Source organism: Diceros bicornis, chromosome 2 (genome assembly GCF_020826845.1).
Source record: "Diceros bicornis minor isolate mBicDic1 chromosome 2, mDicBic1.mat.cur, whole genome shotgun sequence".
NCBI lineage: Eukaryota > Metazoa > Chordata > Mammalia > Perissodactyla > Rhinocerotidae > Diceros > Diceros bicornis.
Window position 1 is genome coordinate 9858086 of NC_080741.1, and position 23324 is coordinate 9881409.

The window sequence follows — 23324 nt, forward strand, 5'->3', positions numbered from 1 at the left end:
TTAAAAAAAGTATTCCTTAACTCTAAAAGATAAAAAAGCCAAGAGAGAATGACCAACCCATTTATAACGAATGTCTTAGCACCTAGATTATCGTCACCACATAGTATTTCTCATTGAAAGGAACCAAGGCTCGTTGGAGAAATAGCTGATTCCAGGTCTAGAGTAGGAATTTTACAAGGTTAGCCCAGTATACTGTGTCATACCACATAGCAAGGAAACTCTCTAAGACTAGTAGGGTCAGGTCAAAAGGACACAGAAGTCAACCTAAAGAGGCTCACACTGATCAAAGATGGAAATTTTCAGGATTAATAAGATAATAAATAAAGTGGTTTGAAACTCGTCGTAAATACTTGAATCTACAAGTCTCCATGATATAAAAAATTAAGCATCTAGGATGTTGGTGAACCAACTCGTAATTTTGAAAACTAGTAAAAAAGGGAAAGAATCATACGCTTATTCTGCCTTTCCTATACATCTGTGCCATGGAGTAACCAGATAGAAATGAAGGGAAATTTCTTTTAGGGAAGTGTTCTAGCTAACAACTAAGGAATGAATGATAGAATTAGAATATCACTGGTTTTCAAACCATAATTGGTTTATGCATTGATCATCCATTGCTACTAATATCACAAAAAGACAAAACCCCAGACATTGAGTGCTTCCTAGTAGAAGAACACAATGCTACTTATGAAGTAGGCTTGCCAAAAAAAAATTAACATTTTCTGGTCAAGCCTCTAGATCCTTAAAGCTTAACTTTTAGGAAATAGAGAGGTTTGAAGATCTTTTCATCCAACACACCAAGGAGGCAATTTGCAAAATTCAGACTGGAAAACTCCAGGGAAAAAAATTATTTCTTTAATAACAAATAATTGTAAAAACAAAAAAAGAGATGGAGGGGAAATCTACAAAAGGCACTGAAGACACGTTATCAACAAATTCCTATGTGAGGACCTAATTTGGACCTTGATTCAACCAAATGGTAAAAGAATTATTTTATAACATTTATGAGACAATCCAAACAATAGACTCAATATTTGATGATATTAAGGAGCTATTATAAATTCAATTTTTTAAGAATGATAATGCTTATGATTTTAAAAAGGTTTTATTTGTTTTAGAAATAAAAACTGAAATATTTACAGAGGAAACAATATGGTGTCTGGGATTTACTTCCAAATAATTTGGGAGGAAAAAATCAGCTTGTGTGCAGATGAAACAAGATTGGCCAAGGGCTAATAACTGTAGCTGGGTGATGGGTACCTGGGGGTTCATTAGCCTATTCTGTCTACGCTTGCATAGGTTTGCAATTTTTTATAATAAAAAGTTGAAAAGAGTGTCTGCTACTTAATAAGTCCTATAATTTTGAAAACGGAAGTCTGCATTTGAGTTCAACTATTTTATTATGTGTTTGATTTTCTTTCTATTCTGCCTTCTTAGTTCTTGACTTTTGGATTTCCTGCTTTAGACATTTTGCATCTTCTGAATCTGTCCTTATAGCCTTTTGTGTTTTTTCTTATTACGGTCTTCTCTTTATGGTTTTTCTCTGATTGAGATTTTGAGCTTTTATTTAAACCTACTACAAAATTAAATTAGATTTTTCTTCAATATCCAAACTTTCTTTTTTTTGTTGTTTTTGGTTTTTTTTGTTTGTTTGTTTAATGCAATAACATTGGTTTCTAACATTGTAAAAATTTCAGGTGTACATCATTATATTTCTATTTCTGCATAGATTACATCATGTTCACCACCAAAATACTAATTACAACCCATCACCACACACATGTACCGAATTATCCCTTTCACCCTCCTCCCTCCCCCCTTCCCCTCTGGTAACCACCAATCCAATCTCTGTTCCTATGTGTTTGTTTATTGTTGTTATTATCTACTACTTAATGAAGGAAATCATGCGGTATTTGTCCTTCTCCCTCTGACTTATTTCACTTTGCATTATACCCTCAATGTCCATCCATGTTGTCACAAATGGCTGGATTTCATTGTTTCTTATGGCTGAGTAGTATTCCATTGTGTATATATACCACATCTTCTTTATCCATTCGTCCATTGATGGGCATTTAGGTTGCTTCCAAGTCTTGGCTATTGTGAATAACGCTGCAATGAACACAGGGGTGCATGTACCTTTACAAATTGGTGTTTTCAAGTTCTTTGGATAAATACCCAACAGTGGAATAGCTGGATCATAGGGTAGTTCTATCCTTGATTTTTTGAGGAATCTCCATACTGTTTTCCATAGTGGCTGCACCAGTTTGCACTCCCACCAGCAGTGTATGAGAGTTCCCTTCTCTCCACATCCTCTCCAACACATGTCGTTTCCTGTCTTGTTAATTATAGCCATTCTGACGGACGTGAGGTGATATCTCATTGTAGTTTTGATTTGCATTTCCCTGATAGTGATTTTGAACATCTTTTCATGTGTCTGTTGGATACCTGTATATCTTCTTTGGAGAAATGTCTGTTCAGGTCTTTTGCCCATTTTTTAACTGGGTTGGTAGCTTTTTTGTTGTTGAGATGCATGAGTTCTTTATATATTTTGGAGATTAAGCCCTTATCAGAAGTATGGTTTGCAAATATCTTCTCCCAATTGTTAGGTTGTCTTTTCGTTTTGTTGATGGTTTACTTTGCTGTGCTTTTTAGTTTGATGTAGTCCCATTTGTTTATTTTTTCTATTGTTTCTCTTGCCCAGTCATACGTGGTGTTTGAAAAGATGTTGCTAAGACCGATGTCGAAGAGCGTGCTGCCTATGTTTTCTTCTAGAAGTTTCACAGTTTCAGGTCTTACACTCAAGTCTTTAATCCATTTGGAGTTAATTTTTGTGGCTGCTGTAAGGTAAGGGTCTACTTTCATTTTTTTGCATGTGGCTATCCAGTTTTCCCAACACCATTTGTTGAAGAGACTTTCTTTTCTCTGTTGTATGTTCTTGGCTCCTTTGTCAAAGATTAGCTGTCCATAGATGTGTGGGTTTATTTCTGGGCTTTCGATTCTTTTCCATTGATCTGTGTGTCTGTTTTTGTGCCAGTACCATGCTGTTTTGGTTACTATAGCTTTGTAGTATATTTTGAAATCAGGGAGTGTGATACCTCCAGCTTTGTTCTTTTTTCTCAGGATTCCTTTAGCTATTCGGGGTCTTTTGTTGTTCCATATAAATTTTAGGATTCTTTGTTCTATTTCTGTGAAAAATGTTGTTGGAACTTTGATAGGGATTGCACTGAATCTATAGATGGCTTTAGGAAGTATGGACATCTTAACTATGTTAATTCTTCCAATCCAGGAGCACAGAATATCTTTCCATTTCTTTGTGTCTTCTTTAATTTCTTTCAGAAATGTTTTATAGTTTTCAGTGTACAGATCTTTCACCTCTTTGGTTAAGTTTATTCCTAGGTATTTTATTCTTTTTGTTGCAATTGTAAATGGGATGGTATTCTTAATTTCTCTTTCTGCTACTTCGTTGTTAGTGTACAGAAATGCAACTGATTTTTGCATGTTGATTTTGTATCCTGCAACTTTACCATATTCATTTATTACTTCTAAAAGTTTTCTGGTGGATTCTTTAGGGTGTTCTATATGTAAAATCATGTCATCTGCAAATAGTGACAGTTTCACTTCTTCCTTTCCAATTTGGATCCCTTTTATTTCTTTCTCTTGCCTGATTGCTCTGGCTAGGACTTCCAGTACTATGTTAAATAGGAGTGGTGACAGTGGGCATCCTTGTCTGGTTCCTGTTCTTAGAGGGATAGCTTTCAGTTTTTCACCATTGAGGAGGATATTAGCTGTGGGTTTGTCGTATATGGTCTTTATTATGTTGAGATACTTTCCTTCTATCCCCATTTTATTCAGAGTTTTTATCATCAATGGATGCTGTATCTTGTCAAATGCTTTCTCTGCATCTATTGAGATGATCATGTGATTTTTATTCTTCATTTTATTAATGTGGTGTATCACGTTGATTGATTTGCGAATGTTGAACCATCCCTGCATACCTGGAATAAACCCCACTTGATCATGGTGTATAATCTTTTTAACGTATTGTTGTATGCGATTTGCTAGTATTTTGTTGAGGAGTTTTGCGTCGATGTTCATCAGTGATATTGGCCTGTAATTTTCTTTTTTTTTGTGTGTTGTCCTTGTCTGGTTTTGGCATCAGGGTAATGCCGGCTTCGTAGAATGAGTTAGGGAGCTTCCCCCTCTCCTCAATTTTTTGGAAGAATTTGAGAAGGATAGGTATTAAGTCTTCTTTGAATGTTTGGTCGAATTCATCAGGGAAGCCGTCTGGTCCTGGACTTTTATTTTTGGGGAGGTTTGTGATTACTGTTTCGATCTCCTTACCGGTGATTGGTCTATTCAAATTCTCTACTTCTTCTTGATCCAGTTTTGGAAGGTTGTATGATTCTAAGAATTTATCCATTTCTTCCAGATTGTCGAATTGGTTGGCATATAGCTTTTCAGAGTATTCTCTTATAATCTTTTGTATTTCTGAGGTGTCTGTTGTAACCTCTCCTCTTTCATTTCTGATTTTACTTATTTGTGCCTTCTCTCTTTTTTTCTTGGTGAGTCTAGCTAAAGGTTTGTCAATTTTGTTGATCTTTTCAAAGAAGCAGCTCTTGGTTTTATTAATTTTTCTATTTTTTTTTTTTTTGGTCTCTATTTCATTTATTTCTGCTCTGATTTTTATTATTTCCCTTCTTCTACTGATTTTGGGCTTGGTTTGTTCTTCTTTTTCCAGTTCCTTTAGGTGCATTGTTAGATTGTTTATTTGAGATTTTTCTTTTTTGTTGAGATAAGCCTGTATCGCTATAAACTTCCCTTTTAGATTCTCTTTTGCTGTGTCCCATAAATTCTGGCATGTTGTATTTTCATTTTCATTTGTCTCCAGGTATTTTTTGATTTCTTCTTTGATTTCTTCGTTAACCCATCGTTGTTCAGTAGCATTTTGTTTAATCTCCACGTATTTGTGGCTTTTCTGATTTTCTTCCTATAGTTGATTTCTAGTTTCATACCGTTGTGGTCAGAAAGGATGCTTGGTATTATTTCAATCTTCTTAAATTTATGGAGACTTATTTTGTGGCCTAATGTGTGGTCAATCCTGGAGAATGTTCCATGTGCATTTGAAAAGAATGTGTATTGTTCGGTTTTTGGATGGAATGCTCTGTATATATCTAGTAGGTCCGTCTGTTCTAGTGTGTTGTTTAAGGCCAATGTTTCCTTATTGATCTTCTGTTTGGATGATCTATCCATTGGTGTAAGTGGAGTGTTAAAGTCCCTTACTATTATTGTGTTACTGTTTATTTCTGTTTTTATGTCTGTTAATAATTGCTTTATATATTTAGGTGCACCTACATTGGGTGTGTAGATATTTACAAGTGTTACATCCTCTTGTTGGATTGTTCCCTTGATCATTATGTAATGCCCTTCTTTGTCTCTTTTTACAGTTTTTGTTTTAAAGTCTATTTTGTCTGATATGAGTACTGCTACCCCAGCTTTCTTTTCATTGCCATTTGCATGGCGTATCTTTTTCCATCCCTTCACTTTCAGTTTGTGAGTGTCTTTAGGTCTGAAGTGTGTCTCTTGTATGCAGCATATATATGGGTCTTGTTTTTTTATCCAGTCTGCCACCCTATGCCTTTTAATTGGAGCATTTAGTCCATTGACGTTTAAAGTAGCTATTGATAAGTATGTACTTACTGCCATTTTTAAACTTTTTTTCTCAGTGTTTTAGTAGTCCTTCTCTGTTTCTTTCTTCTTCTGTACAGAATTGATGGTCACTTTAGTTTGACCTCTGTCTGAAAGTTGTACTCTTTAACTCCCCTCCTCCCTCCTTTTATGTTTTTGATATCATATCTAACCTCTTTTTTGTGCTTTTGTATCCATTACCCTCTTATCATGGAAATAGACAATGTTTTCTCTTTGTGGTCTTCTCTTTTCTCCTTAAATCAGTCCCTTTAACATTTCTTGTAACGCTGGTTTCTTGGTGACAAACTCCTTTAATTTTTGCTTGTCTGGGAAAATTTTGATCTCTCCTTCCATTTTGAATGATAACCTTGCTGGGTAGAGTATTCTTGGCTGTAAGTTTTTTCCTTTTAGCACTTTAAATATATCGTGCCACTCTCTTCTAGCCTGTAAGGTTTCTGTTGAGAAGTCAGCTGATAGCCTTATGGGGTTTCCTTTGTATGTAACTTGACATTCTCTTGTGGCTTTTAGGATTCTCTCTTTATCTTTAATTCTGGACATTTTGATTATGATGTGTCTTGGTGTGGGTCTCTTTGGGTTTATCTTGTTTGGGGCTCTCTGTGCTTCCTATACCTGGATGTCTGCTTCCTTCCTTAGGTTAGGGAAGTTTTCATCTATTATTTCTTGAAATAAATTCTCTGCCCCCTTGTCTTGCTCTTCTCCTTCCGGGACACCTATAACACGTATGTTAGTGGGCTTGATGTTGTCCCAGAGGTCCCTTAGACTGTCCTCACTCTTTTTAATTCTTTTCTCTTTTACCTGTTCACCTTGGGTAATTTCTTCTAGTCTTTCATCCAGCTCACAGATCCGTTCTTCTGTATCCTCCACTCTGCTTTTGAGTCCCTCTAATGAATTTTTGATTTCCAGTATTGTATTCTTCATTTCTGATTGGTTCTTTTTTATATCTTCCATTTCTTTGTTGACATTCCCACTGAGTTCATCTATTCTTCTCCCCAGATCAGTGAGCATCCTTAACACTCTTTGTTTGAACTCTCTGTCGGGTAGTTTGCTCGTTTCTGTTTCACTTAGTTCCTTTTCTGGGGTTTTGTGCTGTTCCCTTACTTGGAATGTATTCTTTTGCCTCCTCATTTTGCCTCTTTCCCTGTGCTTGTGTCTAGGTATTAGGTAGGTCAGCTACGTCTCCTGCTCTTGGATAGGTGACCTTATGTAAGTGATGGCTTAGGAGTCCTGCAGTGTGCTTCCCTCAGTTCTCAATGTTCCAGGGGTGACCCCTATGTGGGCTACGTGTGTCCTTCTGTTGTGGCCTGTTTGCTTTCCCTGTTTGCCCTCCCTCCCAGGGAGGCCGACCTATGCTCCTGGCCAGCTGTTGTAATGCTCAGCTGTTTGTAGTTGTTGTGGGCCCTTCAGTCTCTTTATCAGGTGTGGGGAGACTCAGCACTGTTGGCTGCAAGTTCTAATACCACATTTGTGTTGCCATATTTCTTTTAAGTGAGTAGGCCCCCAGCGTGGCAGGTTGTTATGCTCAGTGCCTTACAATTGCTGTAAGCCTCTAGCCTATTAGGTCTCTTGTCAGCTCTCTGAGGATTGCAGCTGGGTGGGGCTGGCCTCAAGCACAGGAACACCCAATTGTTTCAGGCTTTGGAAGGTGGGGCAAACCCTCTATGTGGGTCTTTGAGAAGCACAAGTCTTCTGCAGCTGACAAGCCCTGCCACCCACAGGTCCACACACACAGTCAACACAGTCCTGCCCCGTGTGAGCACCCCAACCTCCCCAAGTGGACCCAGTCTCTCCATGTCGGGAGCCCCACACACTCCGCCACCGCCCCACACTCTCCACCCACTCCTTGTGCACACCCTGCCCCGCTCAAGTTGGCTCAGTTGCCAGGCTGCAGAGAATCCAGTCACCAATCTATGCAGGCCCACAAGTTGCCTGAGGGCTTGTTGTTGGGTGGGGCAGTCTCTAGGGTGGGCTGCCTGCCCTGGCTGAGCTGGATTAAATCGGTGCTCTAGTGGGTGGGGCAGACCCTGGGCTAGCAGGCCTCAGGGAGAACTCCAATGGCGTCTGTGTCAGCAAGCTCACACCAGGCCACAGCAATGGCCGCCGCCAATGTCCCAGTCCCTGGAGAGGTCTCACCTCTCATTGAGATGCACTCAGGGCCTATCAGGTGAGTCTCTTTTCCCCAAAGCTCTGTGCACCTTTCTTTCTGGTGATTTTAGGTTGCTTTCTGAAATGGGTGATTTAGCGTGTGGGCCCTTTAAGAGCCAGTTTTAATTTCTTTGTAAACCAGCTTTTCTGGGGGTACTCCCCAATGTTTTAGTAGCAGGCAAAGTCAGATATTATGCCACTCGTCTCGATTGTGCTGGGTCCACAGAATGCCCACAGCGGGGGCGCTCCCGGCTCAGGGCCCGGCGTCTCCAGGAAGGGCTGCACACCTGTGCGCTGCTCCCGGCGGCCGTGAAGCTGGCGGCTTGTGAAGGCGGCATTTTTCCTCTCCAGAAGGGAGTCTCTGCCTCTTCCACCCCAGTTAGGATTGTCCGTTGTTGCAGGAGTTCCTCTTATCCAGTTTTCAGTTCTGTCTCAGGGGTAATTTTTCCACCAGTAGTTGTAAATTGGCTGTGTCCACGGGAGGAGGTGAGTTCCAAGTCTGTTTATGCCGCCATTAGAAAAATTAGATCTTTCTTCAATATCCAAACTTTCATTCACTACTGTTATTGCATATTTTATTTGCTATTGTATTTGTCATCTCCAAAACAACCAATTTTCTCTCAATCTCATTGAGAACATTATTTTTACTAAATAATTTAATAATAAAAATAATTTCATTAAATGACGTGTTTCAGGCATTTAAAGTAACTTCAGCAAACGCTTACTACGTTTCATATGATTTGCATACATTATACCTTTAGATTATTCATATTTAACAGATGAGAAACCTGGGGTCTATAAAGCTTTAGTAACATCACAGGGACCCAGGCTGGACTGGGCTGGGCTTATTTTGGAAGCACTGTTCCTCTCGGCTGGGCTTGCTCAAGAGTCTGGGGCTTGGATGGAGTTTGCTGATCTAGGGGGGCTTATCTAGAATGATTCAACTTTGTTCCACGGGGCTCTTCCACCTTCTGGAACCAATGAGCCAGCCCATACATGGTCATTTTGTGATGACGGTAAAGGTGCAAGGGGCAAGCAGAAACATCCGGGGTCTCTTAAGGCCTATGCTGCCAACTGATAACATCATCGTCTCTTCAAGTCGCGCGGCTGAACTTAAAGTTAAGAAGCAAGGAAATGTCTCCTGCTGCTTTAGTGGGAGGAATCTCAAAGTTACAGAGCAAAGGGCACGAATTGGGAAAGCTAACAAGCAATCACTCGTGCAACTTCTCTGCATATTAAAAGACAGAGCCAGAACTCTGGACAAAAGCTTGTGCCCTTAAGCACTATTTGACAATGAATTTTTTAAAGTTTTCTCCTGATTTTTGCATAGGAAACCACATTCGTTGATGCCAGTGATTAATCTGCTTATTGGAATCTGCTGCATCTTTTCATGTGTCTGTGATTTTTTTTTTCTTTTCTCAAGTAGAAGGATGAGAGGCATATATTTTTGTGCAGTATTGGGAACTGGGATGGTCTGTTAGATTTTGTGCGCACGTTCCTTTCATTTTTCGTATCAATTAACTACAGATACTCCAACATATCTCATAGGATTATAAGAGTTAAATGCAACGTCTGGAAATACCTAGCACATAGTCGTAACTTAATAATTAGTCCCCTTTATCTCCCAGGATCTCTCTTCCTGCATGTAAACATGTACAATGCTTTTTCAACACTGCTTATATTTTCATCAACACTACCTCCCATTCATGTTCCCTGCTTTCTCATGTTTCAATGATTTCTCAGTCTGACTTGCTCCAGCCTCCATCGCTTAGCCATCTCAAGAAACTGAGCTCTCAAGTGACACCAATCATCCAACTTTCTTTAATTCTCATTCATTCTTCAGACAGCCAACACTCCATACAATTGCTTTTCTTGAAGTCACCAATATCCTCCATTTTGCCAAGCCCAATTATCACATTTCTTTCCTGATAGTACTCAAAGTCTTAACAGTATTTTACACAGCTGATCACTTACGCCTTCCAGACACACTCTCTTCTCTTGCCCCATGACTTTATACTCGGAGTTTTTTCCCTTACCTCTCTGGCCATTCAACCTTACTCTTTTTTGCATTTCTTCTCCTCTACCCAATCTCTAAATACATGAGTTTCCCCAAGGCTCACACCTGGAATCATTTCTAATTTTTTTAATGTATTTTCTCATTAGATGATTTCACACTTTCCAATGGCTTTAGACAACTTCCAGACGCTGAAACCTCCCAAATCTATATCTGAGCCTAAACTTCTGCCTCAAACACCGTGTACTTCCCTGACATACCTACTTGAATAAGTCCGTGGACAAATTCTTGATTTCTACTCTTGGCTCTCTTGTTTAATTCTGACGGCCATTCCTTGGAGATGAGACTTAAACTAACTCTCCCAATAACTCTATTTCACATTACTTTGTTTTACTGTATTACCAACACACACAAAATATCTGAAATAATATTTTTTCCCCATTTATTTGCATCTTGTTTATTTTCTGTCTACCTGACTATTAGCATAAGCTTCATGAAGGCAGAAACCTTGCCTGTTTTGTTTACTGTTTTATCTTTAGAGCCTAGAATACTGCCAGACACAAAAAAAGTAGTAAATATTTTTTTCGATGAAAGAATGAATATTATCTTGCTTTGGTTGGTTTTCTGAAAAATAAGCTGAAATATGCTAAAAAGTTTATTAATTATTAATAATAATTGCTCACTTATGCTGCTTTATGTTTTGTAAATATTTTCATTTAAAATGTCTCATTTGGGGCCGGCCCAGTGATGCAAGTGGTTAAGTGTGCACGCTCCGCTGCGGCTGCCCGGGGTTCGCCAGTTTGGAACCCCAGGCGCTCACAGACGCATCGCTTGTCAAGCCATGCTGTGGCAGCGTCCCATATAAAGTGGAGGAAGATGGGCACAGATGTTAGCCCAGGGCCAGTCTTCCTCAGAAAAAAGAGGAGTATTGGCAGATGTTAGCACAGGGCTGATCTTCCTCACAAAAAAAATAAATAAATAAAATAAAATAATAAAATGTCTCATTTAATGATCATGGCAACACTGGGAGAAGGGGTTATTATTCCAATTATAAAAGTGAAGAATATTGTGATGGAGAGGGCTCACAGAGATGTGAAGCTGAGTTTTGATTCCAGGCTTTCTGAGTCCAAGTTCACTGAGAGTTCCATTATACCATCATGTTTGTCATTTTTTGCTAAGGAGTCAATAAGCAAAGGCAATTAAAATGCATTCTTTAGAAGAAAAATTTATTCATATTCAATATTCATTTATATACATATAAAGTCAACAGAGTTTTTCCTGTTGCTATATTTTTTTAACTCCTCAATAATAAAGGATGTGTTTAGACTACTATACTCAGTGACTTATAGCATCATTTTTCACTTGGAAATTTTTTTAAAACATGATCCAAAGGGAAAATTTCATGAATCACTATGACTAGATTTAAATAAGAACAACAATTATAGTCATAATAATCATAATAGTATTAATGCTTTTGTATGGTACTTCATATATTTTCAGTGTACTTTTATGATACTTAGCCTTTTGGTTTTCACACAGACTATAATGTAAGATTATTGAGCTTTTTTTTAATCATTTTAGGCATTTTTTAAAACGTACTTTAATAAGACTGTGTAGATAGTCTAGTAAAATAGAGTCATGATGTGAAGAGAAAACAAACGTAACTTCGGAACAGGTTTCTGTCTCTGTGAGTGTAGCCTGCAAGCAGTTCCAAGTGTGGTCAGTCTGCTGCCGCACAGCAGGATGGTCACAGAGCTGTAAAATCATATTAAAGCCCCAGGTTAGTAACTGCTCCCTCACAAGTAGGACTCTCAGTGACAATAGCCAGGTCAGCCTTGGCAAGAAGTAAATGCTCTTGAGTCCTAGGATGGACACCGTGTCCATCCTACAGATGACCACTTTCTTTATGAGCTCACTGAACAAGCATTAGAATGATGGTGGTAAGTGGCTGACTAAAAATCAGAGTGGACATCCTACCTATTTGAAGAATTTCCTTTATTATAGAGACACAGATGACATTAAGGGACTTTGAGAGATTCGTCTACATTTTTCTTCCAGAACTTCTTGTCACTACTTCTCCAATTATACTCCTTCCAATTTTCCAATCATGTGGCCAAACCATTAGCTCTTGCCCATTAATTTATATAAATCTCTATCTTATGCCATCATACCTTTCAGGCAAAGAGGAGCATTGTGACACCAGTTGCATATAGAATAAATGTACAATGTTAGGCTGGTTACTTCTGGAAAAGAGAGTCTTTGGGCAGCCACAGGACTGGAGGGGTTGTGTTGAACATTTGCTGAGTTTTTTTTCTTTTCAGCATCCAAATCCTCTTTCTAGAATCACCCCAAAAATCTCCTTGAGAAACTATTTCCAATTGAGTTATTTTGAATAAAGTTTTTCAAAGTAAATTTTAAAACAGATGAGCAAGAAAGATGTGGCAGTAGCCTTGCAATGTCCTGTCTCCCATCTAGCTTGTTATGGTAAGAGAGGACATGGGAATAGGATGGAGAAGCTCAAACCAGGAATAAAGAGTATGCATTTGACCAAACATTTCCTGTAGATTACTGAGAAACTTCAGGATAGTAATTGGCAGTTGGACCACATCTACTTTACAAAAATAACCTTAAATTAGACAAAATCAGGAGAATGCAACTCTAAAATCTGAGGAATCCCAACAACCAAATTCCAAAATAACTGCCTCTTCTCCAGTATGATGTTGATTCTTAGCTATCCTTGTCCACTATTTTGCATATATATTTTATTCATTATCATTTTAATTGCCTTCTCTAAGACTTGGGGGTAGAAAGCGTCAGATATTGCACAGTTCTCATAATTTTCTTATATTTCCAGAAATTTTTGCATAAATTTTATTCTTCTTTGACATGCAAATGAGTTATATTTCTAATTGTTCTAAGAGCACTACTATGTTGCCAGGAATTTTAATGAGAACTTTTGTGATCTTTGGGTTCTAGTTCCAAGAGTGCATTTCAGACAAAAATATCTTTGGGAAAGTGTGTGAGTGAACCTCTACAAAATATGCATTGCATTATAAATCATTATCACCAGTGGAAGTGTCTTATTAATCCTGCATAAAAGATGCAGCAATTATTATTGCTGCTGTGCATTCAGTCCTCTGTCTAGAAATGTAGTTGAAATTCCCAAATTGTAGGTCAGGTTAATTTTTCAGTCTAATGAGCAGATTTTTGCATCTATCATTTTTATATTTATCCTCATCTCTTATAATTATGGATTATTAATTTTCTTCTGACATTAAGACATCTGACTTGAAGTTAGTTTTACATTATAAAAATCTTTTCAATGACTATCTTTATTATAGATTCCTGGAACTGCTAGAAAAGAATTACATTTTCACCACTTTTCTCTTGAATACTTGACCTATTTTGAGGAAGGTGAACCATTTTCAAATTCTCAATGATTCAGATCTGTTCCTTCATTCTGATATAGTTATGTGCAATGAAAATGGGGACATTTTTCATCTACAAAATGGTGACATTTCACCCTGAAAACATTTCAGCATCCATAAACATCTGATTTTGTATATGAAAGATAATTAAAGAATTTCACATAGGCTCAAATTATTAAATGGTTAGATTCAGATTTCTTTTCTTTTATTAAGATTTAACTTTCATTTTTATTAAAGTAATAGAGGCTCACAGTTTAAAAAACAAAGTCTATACTAGATTAAAATGAAAAACTGCTATCTTCCATCCCATCTCTCCCCACTCCTGATTCTCCTTGCCAACGACCGATTCTCACTCGTAAGAAGCAAACACTTTCATCTCTTTCAGCTTTTTCTTAGGGCATTTTCATCCATGTTTCAAAATAACATGATTATACTGCTATTAATTATTTAATTTTTATGCGGCAGAGGAAGATGGGCTCTTTGCCATTCTCCACACACAAGCACACACATATACATACACTCTTCCCTCATCCCCATCCTCCAAATACAGTTAGGTCACTGTTTCGGATTAAATTAGTACTCAGTGTTTACATTCTTATGATCAGGTAAGTATGTTCACAGTTAAGCTGCTAAGTATGCTATTATAACATTTTCTTTCTTGTACCAACTTTTGCTTCCCTGCAAGTAGACTTGCTTTATATTTTGTATTTGCTTTAAAATGTATGTATACCTAACACTAATTCGTCCCAAGTGCTCCAACTTCCTCTAAATACATTTATCCGATATTCTAGCAACATTATTTAGTCTTTGGAATATCCCTACTAAATCCTCCATCTGCCTACTTCAAATTGTGTTGTTTGATCTAGAGATTTCATCCTAAAATTTGCTTTAATCAATTTCCCTGCAAATCCCTTTCATCTTGGTGGTAGCTTTCCAAGAAAGGATGTTGGGAGGTAAAATGTTCAAGATTTTATAAGTCTGAAAATGCCATTATTCTCATTCATGATTGATTTTCAGTGTGGCTGGATAACAAGTTATCAGTTATAAATCATGTTTTCTCACAATTTTGAAGGCATCACTCCGTTGTCTTCTAGTTTGAGTGTTGGCAAATTCTTTTCTATAAAGAACCAGATATTAAATTTTTAGGCTTTGCAGGCTGTATGATCTTTGTTGCAACTACTTAACTCTGCTGCTGTAGCTCAAAAGCAGCTGTAGACAATTTGTAAACAAACGGGCATGGCTGCGTTCCAGGAAAACTTTTTACAAAAACAGGCCAGAGTTTGCCAGTCCCTGCTCTAGTTTCTAGTGTTACTTAATGCTATTATGATTTCTAATTCATTTATATATGACTTTTTTCTTTTTAGAAACTTTGAGTTTTAAAGTCCCTTCACTTTGGCCTTGACATTTGGCATGTCCAGGTGACCTACATTGTTGGGCATGTGAGATTTCTTGCTGGAAACTTGGTGGGCTTTTCAAACTGGAGACTCCGGAAAAGTCGTATATTTTGATAATTTCCTCCCATCGCCTTTCTTTGCTCTCTACTTCAGGAACTCATATTAGTTGAATGTCAGACCTCCTAGATTTATCATTTTTAACTTGTTTCTACTATTTTCACGGTACTTTTTGGAAGATATTTTAAAATTTATCTTCCAACCTTTCGGTTTGACTTTTCATTTATGTTACCATTTTTTTAACTTCTAAGAGCTCTTTCTTATTACCTGACTGCTCTTTATTAAATGGTCCCTTGTTCTTATTTCATGTGTACAGTCTCCATGAGAATTTTAATAGACCTCCTTCTGGTTCATAGATGGCCATCTCTCTCTGCGTCCTCACATGGTGGAAAAGCTCTCTGAGGTCTCTCTCATAAAGGCACTAGTCCCATCCATGAGGGCTCCACTCTCTGACTTAATCACCTCCCAAAGTCCCCAGCTCCAAATATCATCACATGGGGATTAGGTTTCAACATATGAGTTTGAGGGGGACACAAATATTCAATCTATAGCGGGGTGTGTGTGTATGTGTGTGTGTGTGTGTGTGTGTGTGTGTGTGCGTGTGTGCCTGTTACCTGTATTGTCTCTGTTTCTTATGACTTTATTCTCTCCTCTCCTCCTTCTCCTCCTTCCTTCTCTCTCTCAGAGAGGTTTCCTTGAAAGTTGGGTGATTTGGGGCTATCCCTCCACATTTAAGAACAAGGCACTAAGACAACGACTGGAAGCTCTACATACGTGATTGATCTTGACAACTGGTGGCCTTTACTGTGGCATGATCAAATTACGATCCAGCAATTTCACTGAGGACCCCTAATTCAGTGTACAGGACTTTTTTCTTAGGCTAGTCAGTTTCCCTAAAAGCAATTTTCTAATCTCTTGCCTGGGAAATCACCGAGCTGAGAGGATTCTGGGAACCAAGTAGGGGAAGGATGGTATAAGGATCTCACAATGCAGCATGTAGCCTTTCACTAAATTCCTGTGGTTTTAGTGTGGCTCATCACAGCCACCCAGAGTGTATTCAGTATTCTCCAAATCAGAACTTGTCTGACTCAACACCTATAGTGAGAAAATTTTACTCCAGTCTTCTTCACGGGTTGGAGAAAGATAACCATGTGTGATCAGGAAAGGGATCTGCTGGTCTAATACTTTCAAGACTTTCAAGTGATCTTCCTTTTTTCAGTCCAATCCTATATCCTGTGTCATGTCCTGAGATATCTGATACCACTAACTTTTTAGTCCTTCCAGGCATCCATAGGAAAAATTGGCTTGGTTCTTCTTGACTTTTCCACCAGCAGGCTTAGATTTAAGATTTCTTACTTTGATAAGTTAATTACCACTCATCTATCAGCCTTCCAGCATTTAAAAAATTGGTTTTCGTTTTCAGTCTATTGCAGTCTTCTCTTTCATTCTTTATTTTTTTTCCTTGTGGGTTTTTCTTATCTGTTTAATTCCTTTGGTGTCATTTAAGTAGGATTTCAGGAAGGACTAGACTTAAATTAATGTGTTTAATCTAACATTCCATCTAGTTGCAACTCCAGTTTTAGGAAACTCATACCTACACCAGCTATTTCAAAATTCTATAGGGATGGCCCTGCAGAGTTGTCCTGAGTTGGGGTGAGGGGGCCGGGATTTTATGCATGAGCATCCTCCAGTTACTGGATGCCAGACACCCCAGAGAGGGGACACATCCTTGAGTGAGGTGGTTGAGGGCAATTCCAGGAGAGGGCTTAGAAGTGAGGCCTGCCAACTGGGGTAATGGGGGCACACAGCATAGCGTCTGCTGCATGTGGCTTTTAGCAAACTTGCATTTGAACATCTGGACAGATAAATAAAATTGAAAAAAAAATTCCAAGTGATTTACTTAGCAAAGAAAACTGATACTTCTTCTGAGATAAGCAGGACTAGAAACTCCTTATTTGTAGAGGCTATGTGTAATTCATCTCTTTGTCTGCAGCATATAGCTTTTCACTTGATTCATAGTTGATCCACACTTACTATTTATTTAATAATTAAATGAAATTAATAAATAGGCTTTAATAATTAGCGTTTATTCAAAACTTACCCCTAATATAGACATTATCCTTTTCAGCACCTAAAAATAAAGCATTTTTCCTGAAAAAAATATTCAGCATGTGGCAGTCAATGAGGAGAAGAGAGTAACAAATAGAAGAGTTTGATCCATGTGATACACACTGGAAGAGAAAGGTCACAATAGGTCGCCATCATCACAGGTAGGAGACGGGATGGAAGACATGTCATGCTGTCTCCGACTCCCACAACCATGTCAGTTTACTCCTCGACAAAAGTTGTTAAGCTGGTTTATCTAGGGAAGCAATCTAATGGCCCAGAATGTCATAGGGATAATTTCAAGTCAATAAGTGGATTATCTTTTCATCTTCAATAAAAGCTAGGAACAGAAAGAGTTGGGATTAATGATCCTGAAAAAAAATGATATTTAGAATGCAGGAATAGATTTCTCTAAGCCATTACTCCGTAAGGAGAAAACACTGGACAAAAGGTATCTCTGCTTTCAACTATCTGTCATCTATTGGTCAATTTACTATCTCTGGATGGTGAAGCATCACAGATCCCTCTGGGCATATCCAGCTCATTTGCATAGGCCAGTTGTCCCAGACTCAACTGCCTCATGTTAAACTAGCAAATAGCTACAGGAAAATGAATCTCTTTCAACATACATAGCTCAGAGCCATATTTTTTCTCATGTTGATGGCTTGGAGAGTGTGCTGCTTCCCAATTTTGTACTAGATGGCTAATGTTATGCTGCTTCAGTCAAATGACATTATATCGAGTTACAGAGCAGGTCAGCACAAATGGCCATGTTCAAAGAAGTCTCTGTCTTCCTGCCAAGTCGTTTGGCACCACTCAAGTTGTCATCAATTTGAATTACTTGTAGATCATTTCAGGAGATATCAAGATAATTATTGGCTGTTCTCATAGGATAGGAAGCCAACAAAGCACTCACTGAACCTCTGCATCCACCTATAAATTGAGGAACAGACGTTTTATATCTTAAAACAATATAATTCATGCCATGTTAATGTATGCACTGTTTCAGCTTATATTCTATTTTCCTACTCTTAAATTATATAATATGTTTGGGTAATTTATCCAGTTGATATTAGAATGCATGCAGCCTGTTGTATCTAAGATACTTTCTCTCAGCGCTTTGCTGAATTTTTCCACTGAAGAGTTATTAGAGGATATATGGCACCTGGTCCTGTTACATTCAACAAACAACTGAAAATTAGGCTTCAAAATTTACCTTTTTAAAAGAAATATGCACACAACTACTGATATTACAGAAATACTCTCCATTTGAAGTGAATTACATTCCAAAAGTTCATTCAAATGCCAGTTGCCTAAAATGACATTTCACATAGAAACAATACAATTATGGACCCCACAATCTGGTTATGGTTCAATACTATATTAATAATAATGTCTTATTTACAATGTTGGTGCTGTGAAGAAAGTCATTCTTAGAGAAAGCTCCAAGACCTCATCCCCTGGCATGCCGTTCCAGGAGGAAAAACACTCAAACTCTGTATATACCTTCTTCACCGACTTCTCAAGGTGCCAGCGGTAAAAGAGTAAAGAATCTCAGTTATCCCCAGAAAACCAAGCTAAAGAGAAAGAGAGCGGAGATTAGCTCCTGGTAAAGGTGATTCGTATCCCTAAGTCAGTAAGTTTTACATGAAAAATGGCAACAGTACATAACTAGTTAATTCCTCTCACAACATCAACACTTATTCCCCAGCTCCCCACTCTACTCCTCTGAACATTATCTTCCCATCTCTTCTCTTCCAGTTTATCAAGGGGAGGCTGTATGGTAGTTAAAAGTGCAGACTAGAGTCAGACCACCTGGGGTGAAAACATGACTCCGTGTTGGAAGACAGTTCTCCAAGGGTGTCCCACATTTATGCACACCTTTTCAGCAGAGGCAGTGACAGACTTATTCTGGAGTATTTTTTCAAAGCTGTTTGTAGACAACCTTGGACAATAGAGACAGTCCAAGTGTCTCTGGAGCAGAGGGCATATTTATTTGCTGTCCAGTATAATAAAAATAATGTCTCTATCCAGGGCAAATGTTGGACAAATTTGCATGCAGCCCATTGAAAAGATTGGAATTTCCTAAACTTGGGCTTCCTCAGCTGTGATGCAAACCCATAGCATCCTCCTGGGTCTGCCCCCACATTACCTCCCTGGGACTTAAGGGACTAGGTAACCAATATTGGAACATGAAACTCTTGCTCCTGCTGTGTCCTTTGTCTTGGATCCAGGAGTCTCGCGTCTTTTGTCAGCATTCATGAAACTACAAGATGCTAATGTATTAGCTTACAAGTAGGGTAAAGTCTCACGCCTGACACTCCACCACGTAATAGACATGTGACTTTGGAAATGAACCTTCAGTTTTCGCATCTAAAAAATGAGGTTAACAATAGTCTTTACCTCACAAGATTGTTCGATGTTTAAATAAGATAATGCACAAGAAGCGTTCAGCACAGTTCCCGGCACTGTAAATGTTCAAAATTAACTGTGGTTGATTTTTATTTTTTGTTTTTCTAACATTTTTGGCTTAAAAAATTTTTGTTTTGCTCCTCTTATATGTACAATTTATCTTTTTGGAAGTATATATTCATGTTTTTCTTTTGATTTAACTATGTGAGTATTAGTATGGAAGTGGAAGGTAAAAGCATTCAATAAAATACAATAAAACCTTGGAATTGTATATCTAAGCACCGTCCAGAGATTTGCAAAGGCAAGAAAAGGAGCTTACTGCTTTTGCTGTCACTGCTCAAAGCTGCGGGCTTAGCTCTAGATATGAATTACAGGGGAGTTGCTGTCTAACAGATAAAACTCCAGACAAATGAAATCAGAGCAACTTCTAGTGGGGCCCCGGGCACCAATAGTTTCTCCACATTATCCCAATGACTTAACGTCCAGCTGGGTTGAAAACTACTGTTCTGATCAAAAGGATTTGTCTTTTTTCTTCTAAGATGGTGGTTGAATCTTGACTGGAAGCCCTGGAGAGCTTTAAAAAATACGTATGGATGCCTATGCCCCACCTGAAAAGTTCTGATTTAATGGGTTGAAGTGAAACTCTGGCACCATTAAAAACTTCTCAAGTGATTTCAATCTATAGCCAATGTTCTAAGCAAGAAGCTAAAGTCTTTCCTTTTAAATATTCCAAGGAGGTAGGTGAGGGATGTAATAAAATCACAAAAAATTGAAGCCATGAGCCCCCTTTCTCATACTTCAAAGTTTTTAATGTCCAAAATCAAGTTGAAGACTCACAATCCTGAGTCCAATCAACTGGCTTTGCATTCAATGTGGTCAAAGTGGTTCTGCAGTTCTTTCCCAACACAGAAATGAAATTGTGCTCATTGTAAAGGAAGCATTGTATATTTCTATGTTGATGATTCAAACAATTTCCATAGCCAAATATGCTATAGCCATTAGTCAGACGGGTTGTATATACAAGCCTGTAGTTGATCCTATGATTCGGGAAGGTTCTGTTATTCGGAACGAAGGCGTCTTTGTTTTTTACATCAGCATGTTTTGCTCATATGTTTGTAAAATGTGATACTACCCAGGGTAGGAAAGTCAAAACAGGATTGTTGCTGAATTATCTGCAAAATAAACAGTTTCATCTGAAACAGTCAGTTTTAGACCACCCATAGACAAGGATTTTACAGGGATCCTTCAAGGTAGACATGAATGTTTAAACCATAAAAGTATGGTTTAAAAGCAAATGCTGTTTGAAAACTAGGAACCTGTGAAAACAATTTAGAAAAAAACATTATTTAAAAATTTGATTGGTGAACAACCTCTCAATTCTCTTCCCCTAAAATAAAAATATAATGATCAAGACAAGTTAATCAGTATTTCATTTTACTCCTTCTTAGTGGCATTAAAAGGGATAGGGCATTAATATTTGAGCAGTTCCTTCCATATATGTCAGGTACTTTAGCAAAATCATATCATTTTTGTGCACACAACAGCCCTATTAAGTGTTGTTATTATTGAGGCTCATGGAGGTCAAATTGCCTGGGGTGGTTTAACCACCATATGGTGAAGGTAGGAGTGGGTCTCATCAGTGTCGTGGAGAAATCTCACTCTTTCCCATTACATCACTTGGCATTAACAATGCACTCAGCACACAAAGGTACCTCATGAAGGTGTTATGGACAGCATTGTATCCTCCCTACCCAACTTCATATGTTGAAGCCCTAACCCCCAATGTGACTGTATTTGAAAATGGAGCCTTTAAGGAGGTAATTAAAGCTAAATGAGGTCATAAGGGTGAGGCCCTAATCTGATAGGACTGATGTCCTCATAAGAAGAAGAAGAGACACCAGAAATCACTTTCTCTGTAAGTACACAGAGAAGGGACTATGTGAAGACATAGCAAGAAGGTGTCCATCTACAAGCCAGGAAGAGAGCCCTCACCAAAGACCACACTGTTGACACCTTGGTCTTGGACTTCCAACCTCCAGAAATTTGAGAAAGTAAATTTCTGTCATTTAAGCCATCCAGTCTATGATATTTTGTTATAGCAGCAAGAGCAGACTAATACAGAAGGAAATGATTCTCTAACTCAATCCAGCTATATATGTCCTGAATCAAGAACTGTTGAATAGTGAAGAATCCCCGGGCTAGGAGTCGGCAGATCTCATACCTTCTCCTCAGCCTACCAGCCAGTGAACTTGGGCACGCCAAAAATTCTTTGAGCCCCCATTTACTCATTTGTAAAATGAGGATTCTACTATCTGCTCAGCCTACTCCTCCAAGTTATTGTGAAGATGGAAGTACTAATGCTTTATAAATTGTAAAGAAGTAAACAAGCATAGGAGAATATCATCAGTAAAATCTAAGTACATGTGACAGGTACCCAGAAAATACCAGTTTCCTTCAAACAGGCATGGAAAATATTTACAATATCAAGACATTGAGCAGAGTTACACTCAGAATAGATTTTGAATGGCCTGTCCTAACACATAAAATCTAAATTTCTCTGTCAAGTGGTTAATCCCTATTAGAACCCAGGAGACCTCTTAGGGTTCCCTTGATTGAGTGGCTGCAGGTGTGCAGAGTTACAACCCTTCATTATACATCACCAGCTTTTATATTCCCTTATTAGTCTTCCTTTCAAGGGATTTCTCTTCTATCTGCAGCATATTTTAGGTTTTTTTCTAAATACTTAGGAATCAAAAGATCTGCTTTCTTATCCCAGGTCAACCACATTCTAGTGATGGATACCAGCATGTTTAACCTCTGTGGACAGAGCCTCTTCATCTAGAAAATGAATATGTTGGGCTACATTTAGGGTTGCCAGATAAAATAGAAGAAACCCAGTTAAATTTGAATTTCATATGAACAAAAAATTTTTTTACTATAAGTGTTTTCTGTATTTTTATTTGCTAAATTTGACAAACCTGGCTGAGTAACTTCTCAGGTCATGTACTCCCAGCATGGTATTACTTCAGAAGATACAAAATTATAATAACAATAACAATAGCTGATTTGTTTAAGATTTACTCTGTGCCAGGCACTATCCTTGTGCTTTAACATGTATAATCTAAGTTAATCCTTTACAAGGCCCTCTAAGATAGTATGAAGTTAAAGGGAGCACAGTCCACAAGACTGCCCTCACTACTGACACCAGTTGAACGTTCAGAGTCCTCAAGACAAGTCTTAGTTTCAGTAATTCACTAGAAGGACTCACAGAACTAACTCACTGAAAGCTCTTATACTCACCATTACAGTTTATTATAAGCTAAAGACACAGATTGAAATAAACCTAGGGAAGAGGCACATAGAGCAGAGTCTGGGAGGATCCAACACGTTGAACTTGCAGGTGCCCTCTCCTGTGGAGTCATGGGCAGTGTTAACTCCTCCTGGCAATGACATGTGACAATACACGCAGAGCATCACCAACCAGGAAAGCTCACCTGAGCTCTGGTATATTTATTGGGGCTCCATCATTGACTGCCCACACAGCTGACATCAATCTCCAGTCCCCCCATAGGTCAAGCGAATACTATAGAATTCAACGTCCCTGCCATAGATCACACTGTTAGACTTTCCAGCATGGCTCAAAGCCCCCACACAAACAAAGACACTCTTATCAGGTAGGACATTCCAAGGGTCTACAGATAACCTCAAGTAGTCCAGAGAAAGGCCAGACTTCTCTTTGGGCAAGGTTAAACTCTTACTACACAGACAAATATTAGTAGGTGCTCTCACTTTAAAGATGAAAATCTGAAGTACAAGGTCAGATAACTCAGCCACGGTTGTACAAAGAGTCAGTAGAAGAGCTGGGATTCACACTCAGAGCCTATGCCTTTAAGCACTAACTGTGCTGTATTTGATTCACAGAGAGATCCAGAACCAGTCCCAATAACTGGGCCAGCCTCCAGCTACTGCTACTTTCAAACCAAGCCTGATCCAAGTCAGGTTGTTTACAATAGAAGCCAGGTTTTAATTTCCTAATTGGGAAAACAGCCAAAGGTGAATTTTTTT